Raw genomic sequence first — 6,000 nt, 5'->3', positions numbered from 1 at the left:
TGGGATGCTGGTGAGTATGGCCATGGGCTTGCAGCTAGACAGGGGAGGAGCTGTGGATAGGACAGACTCAGGCTGGCAGGAGGTGTGGCACACAGTTTCTGCAGCAGGTACTGAGTACAAAGTTTTGTCTGGCAAAGTATAAAAGCCACAATAAAATAACACCACACACCTGTCAGAATGGCTATCATCAATAAATCAATGAATAACAAGTGTTGATGAGGATGTGGAGAAAAGAGAACCCTTGTGCACTGTCACTAGGAATGTAAATTAGTACAGCCACTATAGAAAAAAGTATGGCGATTCTTCAAAAAATTAAAACTAGAACTACCATATGACCTAGCAATCCCACTTGTGGGTATTTATCTGAAGAAAACAAAAACACTAACTCAAAAAGACATATGCACCCCTGTGTTTTTTGCAGCATTATTTACAATAGCCAAGATATAGAAGCAATGGGTGTTAGTCATAAAAAATGAAATTTTGTCAATTGAAAGGAAAATAAAAAAGAGTCTTCTAATGACTATTCTCTCCTTTGTCAAAGTACTATTTTCTTGACTTCTAATACCATAACTTAGTTTTGCCTTTTCTTTGTGACCTTTTATAAAACAAATCATATGTTAGTTATTATTTTGCATCTGGCTTCTTTGAGTCAAAAGTGTGAGATTTTTCAATGCCATTGCATATATCTATACTTAATTTTTCATTGTATAATATTCCATTGCATTCCACAATCTATGTATGCATTCAACTGTTTTTGGGCATTTGGTTTACTTCAGTTTGGAGCTATTTTAAATAATGCTGCTATAGAAATTCCTTTTAATGTTCTGGCACACATGCATACACATTTTTGTTAGTTATTACCCAGAAGTAGAATTGTTGGGTCATGGAATATGAATATGCTCAACTCTATTCAGAAAAGTCAAAAGAGTTTCCCAAGGTAGTAGTATCAATTTACCATTACAGTGTATGAGAATTCCAGGGATCCCCAACCTTATCTATATTTCACATTGACAGCTGGTTTTTTCCCCCTTTATTTTAGCTATTCTGGAAGTTATGTAGTAGCTCATTGTGGTATTAATTTGCATTTCTCTGAAGACGAATGAAGTTGAGCACCTTTCAATGTATTTATTAACTATTTGGGGTTTCTGTTTTGTGAAGTGCCTGTTCAAATCTTTTGTCCAGTTTTTCTACTGGATTGTCTGCCTTTTTCTCATTACTTTGTTAGGAATATGTTGCAAATGCCTGTGAAAGAATGAAATACCTTTCACTCACTCAATGCTGTCTTGACAGCATTTCACTGTCAACCTATTTGACAGTTAGTACATACATCTATTTTAAACAATAAATACCAAGTGTAATTTTACTTGAATTTAACAGAAAAAATCTAAAGTATAATTGAAGGAATTGCTGAATTTCAGATAAATGTTTCCTCAGCTTAAAAAAATACTAGTTTCTAAAATGTTTATGAAAATCATTAATAGGTAGCAGTTAATTTTCAATATGTTCTAACTTTAGGTAATATCTACAAAATCCTTGTTATGAATAAGGAAATTAATATGCTTACATTTCCTCTTCCCTTCTCTCACAACCTCCTGTCAAGATTCACATTTTGTCCTGAAACCACACCTACAATCTTCACTCTGTTTTTGCAGAGTCATCCCTCTCTACCATTCTTTTTGCTATAGCTTCTCCCTCCCTCCACTTTAAATTTTGATCCATCTCTTGGCTGGCTAGACTTCATTTTCAAGTACAATTTCAAGGGTCCTTAGGTACAGATTTCATCAACTAAAGAATGTCTGTTATCTTCAAACTCAAAGCACAAATTGGCAAAATGTAAAGTGGCTGGGCAGGATCCATAGACAGGATCATGCATGTACTTCCTACAGCATTCTGCTGTGCAAGTCCAGGGAATGTCAGCTCATTTCCAATGGCCACCCCCTCCTTGGTGCACTGATATCACTGAGTTCCCAAGTTCCTGGAATCAATAAGCAAAAGTCACACCCTGAATCGGGAAAGGAGCCATGGCAGCCTAGTGACTCAGTGTTAACTCAGGGCCTCCCTGCTTGCTCTCCTTGCCACTCTTCTAGGGTATGATCTGTTTGAAAGCTGTATAGTAAAGTAACACGAGGTGAATTGATGGGCCTAGATCAGACTTGCTTTCAAGCCCTGGGATCTGCGAGGACTCAAGAGAGCCATTAATGTTTCACTGTAGCATGAACTGTTTGGTATATGTGTGAAACAGTGAGATCACAATGGCCAATGAGGAACATGGAATTTATTTATCCAAGCCATCCATGTAAATATTCCTTCAACAAATGCATACATGCAAGAAAGTTCCTTCAGTGTAATACCTACCACAGCCTTGCTTTGTGTGTGAGTGCTCAAAAGAAGTCTTTTCCAACAAGTAGGAAGGACCAGAGCCTGATAGCACTGTCACTCTTCCTGACTCTTGTCCCCACTGCGAGGCACTGTCTTGCAATCTGCTTTCTTATTTCCACCCATACAGCTCTGGAAGGCATGGATGAAAACAGGAGTCAGGATTTCCCTTAGCATCACCATCCACTGCTAAAGGACATCCTTTCTCAGTATTGTTCTTCACCACCACACTGGGCATGCTCTCTCCCAACCTTCCTCACCACTAACTAACTAACTAACTAACTAACTAACTAACTAACTAACTAAATTTGCTGAGTTCAATTTAATTGTCCTTCTTAAAGAAAACCAGCAGTCCCACAGACAGGCATGTACAGACACATTGAACCCACCCATTGCCCAAAGTGCAGGCTCTGCAATATTGCCAAGCCGAATATTCAGCACTGCCAGGTAGGAAGTGCCAATTTTCTCTAAGCACTGAGATTACCTTCATCAGAGCAGAAGCCACAGAGCTGACATGACATGACAGGCTCAGGAAATTCCAGCTAAGGGAGGGCCCTGAGCTTTTCCATGGAAAGAAAAGGAAACATTTTTTTTCCCTTCAAAATAAGGAGGCAGGGAAGATGTTAACAACTCAAGACTTTGCAAACTCCGATTTAGGAAGACCAGATAGCACCGTGGGTTCATTTTGCATAGTGGTTGGATTCTGTGAGCACTGGGCATGCCCACAATCAGAGGCTGATCTCAGGGGGGATCTGTGATACACACTTAGAGAGACAGTAGTGGGTTTTCTTTAGTGTCTGTTTCTCTATCATCTTTCTTTTTTCCTTTTTAAAAAGTCTTTATTGTTGAAAGTATGACATATGTCCCCCTTATGCCCTATTGACCTCTTCTAGCCCATTCCCACCCCACACCCCAGGCCTTCACCACCCTATTGTCAGTGACTATGGGTTATGCATATATGTATTCAAGTTCTTTGGTTTATCTCTTCCCACCCACCCATCCTCCCCTGCATTCCCTCTGAGGTTCAACAGTCTCTTCCATGCTTCTATGTCTCTGGATCTATTTTGTTCATCCATTTATTTTATTCATTAGATTCAACATATGAGTGAGATCATAGGATACTTATCTTTTTCTCACTGGCTATTTCCCTTAGCATAATACTGTCCAAGTAGATTCATGCTGTTGCAAATGGTAAGAATTCTTTCTCTTTTACAGCTGCGTAGTATTCCACTGTGTAAATGTACCACAGTTTTTTTAGCTACTAATCTATTAATGGACACTTGGGCTGTTTCCAAATCTTAGCTATTGTAAATTGTGCTGCTATGAACAAAGGTGTGCATATATTCTTTCTGACTGATGTTGCAAGTTTCTTAGGATATATTCCTAGAAGTGGAACCATGGGGTCAAATGGCAGTTCCATTGTTAATTTTTTGAGGAAATACCATACTGTTTTCCACAGTGGCTACACCAGTCTGCATCCCACCAGTAATGTACTAGGGTTCCCCTTTCTCCACATCTTTGCTAACACTTGTCATTTGTTGATTTGTTGATTTGTTGATGGTAGCCATTCTGGTAGGTGTGAGGAAATACCTCATTGTCGTTTCGATTTCCATCACTCAGATGGATAGTGACTTTGAGCTTTTTTTCTTATCTCTTGGCATTCTATATGTCCACTTTGGAGAAGTATCTATTTAGGTCCCTTGCCCATTTTTTAAATTGGATTATTTGTCTTTCTTTTGTTAAGTTGTATGAAGTCCTTGTATATTTTGGAAATTAACTCATCAGATGTACCATTGGCGAATATGTTCTCCTACGTAGTGTGCTCTCTTGTCATTTTTAAAATAGTTTCTTTTGTTGTGCAGAAGTTTGTTTGTTTTTTTAAATATATTTTATTGATTTTCTACAGAGAGGAAGGGAGAGAGAGATAGAGAGTTAGAAACATCGATGAGAGAGAAACATCGATCAGCTGCCTCCTGCACATCTCCTACTGGGGATATGCCCGCAACCCAGGTACATGCCCTTGACCGGAATCAAACCTGGGACCTTTCAGTCTGCAGGCCGACGCTCTATCCACTGAGCCAAACCGGCTTCGGCCAGAAGTTTTTATTTTGATGTAGTCCTTTTTGTTTATTTTCTCCTTAGTTTCCTTTGCCCTCAGAGATGTATCGGTAAACATATTACTATAAGAGATGTCTGAGATTTTGCTGCCTATGGTTTCTTCTAAAATTTTTATGGTTTCACATCTTATATGTAAGTCTTTTATCCATTTTGAGTTTATTCTTGTGTATGGTGTAAGTTGGTGGTCTGGTTTCATTTTTTTACACGTACCAATCCAATTTTCCCAACATCATTTATTGAAAAGACTATCGTTACTCCATTGTATGCTCTTGCCTTCTTTTTCAAATATGACTTGAGCATAATGGCCTGGGTTGATTTCTGGATTTTCTGTTCTGTTCCATTCATCTACATGCCTGTTCTTGTGCCAGTGCCAGACTTTTTTTTTTATTACAGTGGCTTTGTAGTATAACTTGATATCTTGTATTGTAATTTCTCCAACTTTGTTCTTCTTTCTCAAGATTGCTACAGCTATTCGGGGTCTTTTGTGGTTCCATATAAATTTTTGGAGTGTTTGTTCTAGATCTGTGAAATATGCCATTGGTATTCTAATAGGGATTCCATTGAATCCATAGATTGCTCTGGGTAGTATGGACATTTTAATGATGTTGAGTCTATCAACCCATGAACACAGTATATTCTTCCATTTGTTTATGTCTTCCTCTATCTCTTTTTTCAACATCCTGTATTTTTCTGAGTACAGGTCTTTTACCTCCATGATTAAGTTTATTCCTATGTATCTTAATTTATTTTTGTTGCAATGATAAATGGGATTGTTTGTTTAGTTTCTCTTTCTGAGAGTTCATTATCTATATATAGAGGCCTGATGCATGGGACTCATGCACTGGAGGGGGGCATGGCCTGTGGGGTTCGGGGATCATCCCGGTCAACTGAGTGGCTGTGGACCCACCCTCTGAGTGGCTGCTCCCGCTGTGGGAGTGCTGCTTAACCTGGTCACCTGAGCAGCACTCCCTCGGTGGGAGCACACTGACCACCAGGGGGAAGCTCCTGCATTGAACATCTGCCCCCTGGTGGTCAGTGTGTGTCATAGCGACTGGTCAATTCGTTGTTCTGGTCTTTCTGCTGTTCGGTCGCTGGGCTTTTATTATATAGGGTATGAAAGCCTAAGTGACTGGCCAACTGTCTGACTGTTCGGCCAACCAGTAGCTATGACGTGCACTAACGACCATGGGGCAGATGCTCAATGCAGGAGCTGCTGAGTGCAGTGACTTTGCAGCTGTGGTTCTCGAGTAATGACAGGGTGTGTCACCCAAGAACTGCCCTCTCGCAATTCGTGACCCCTTGGGGGATGTCAGAGAGCTGGTTTTGGCCCGATCCCCGCAGGCTAGGCCGTGGGACCCCGCCCCCCCCCACCCCCAGTGTACGAATTTGTGCACTGGACCTCTAGTTGATGTATTAAAATGCCATAGATTTCTGGGTGTTGATTTTGTATGCTATGTTTTCTATTTCATTTATTAAATCTAGTAGTTTTTTATGGAGTCTTTAGGC

Source organism: Myotis myotis, unplaced genomic scaffold (assembly GCF_014108235.1).
Source record: "Myotis myotis isolate mMyoMyo1 unplaced genomic scaffold, mMyoMyo1.p scaffold_m19_p_2, whole genome shotgun sequence".
In the NCBI taxonomy this organism is placed as follows: domain Eukaryota; kingdom Metazoa; phylum Chordata; class Mammalia; order Chiroptera; family Vespertilionidae; genus Myotis; species Myotis myotis.
The sequence above is the reverse complement of the archived record's forward strand: the minus strand, read 5'-3'. Positions refer to the sequence as shown.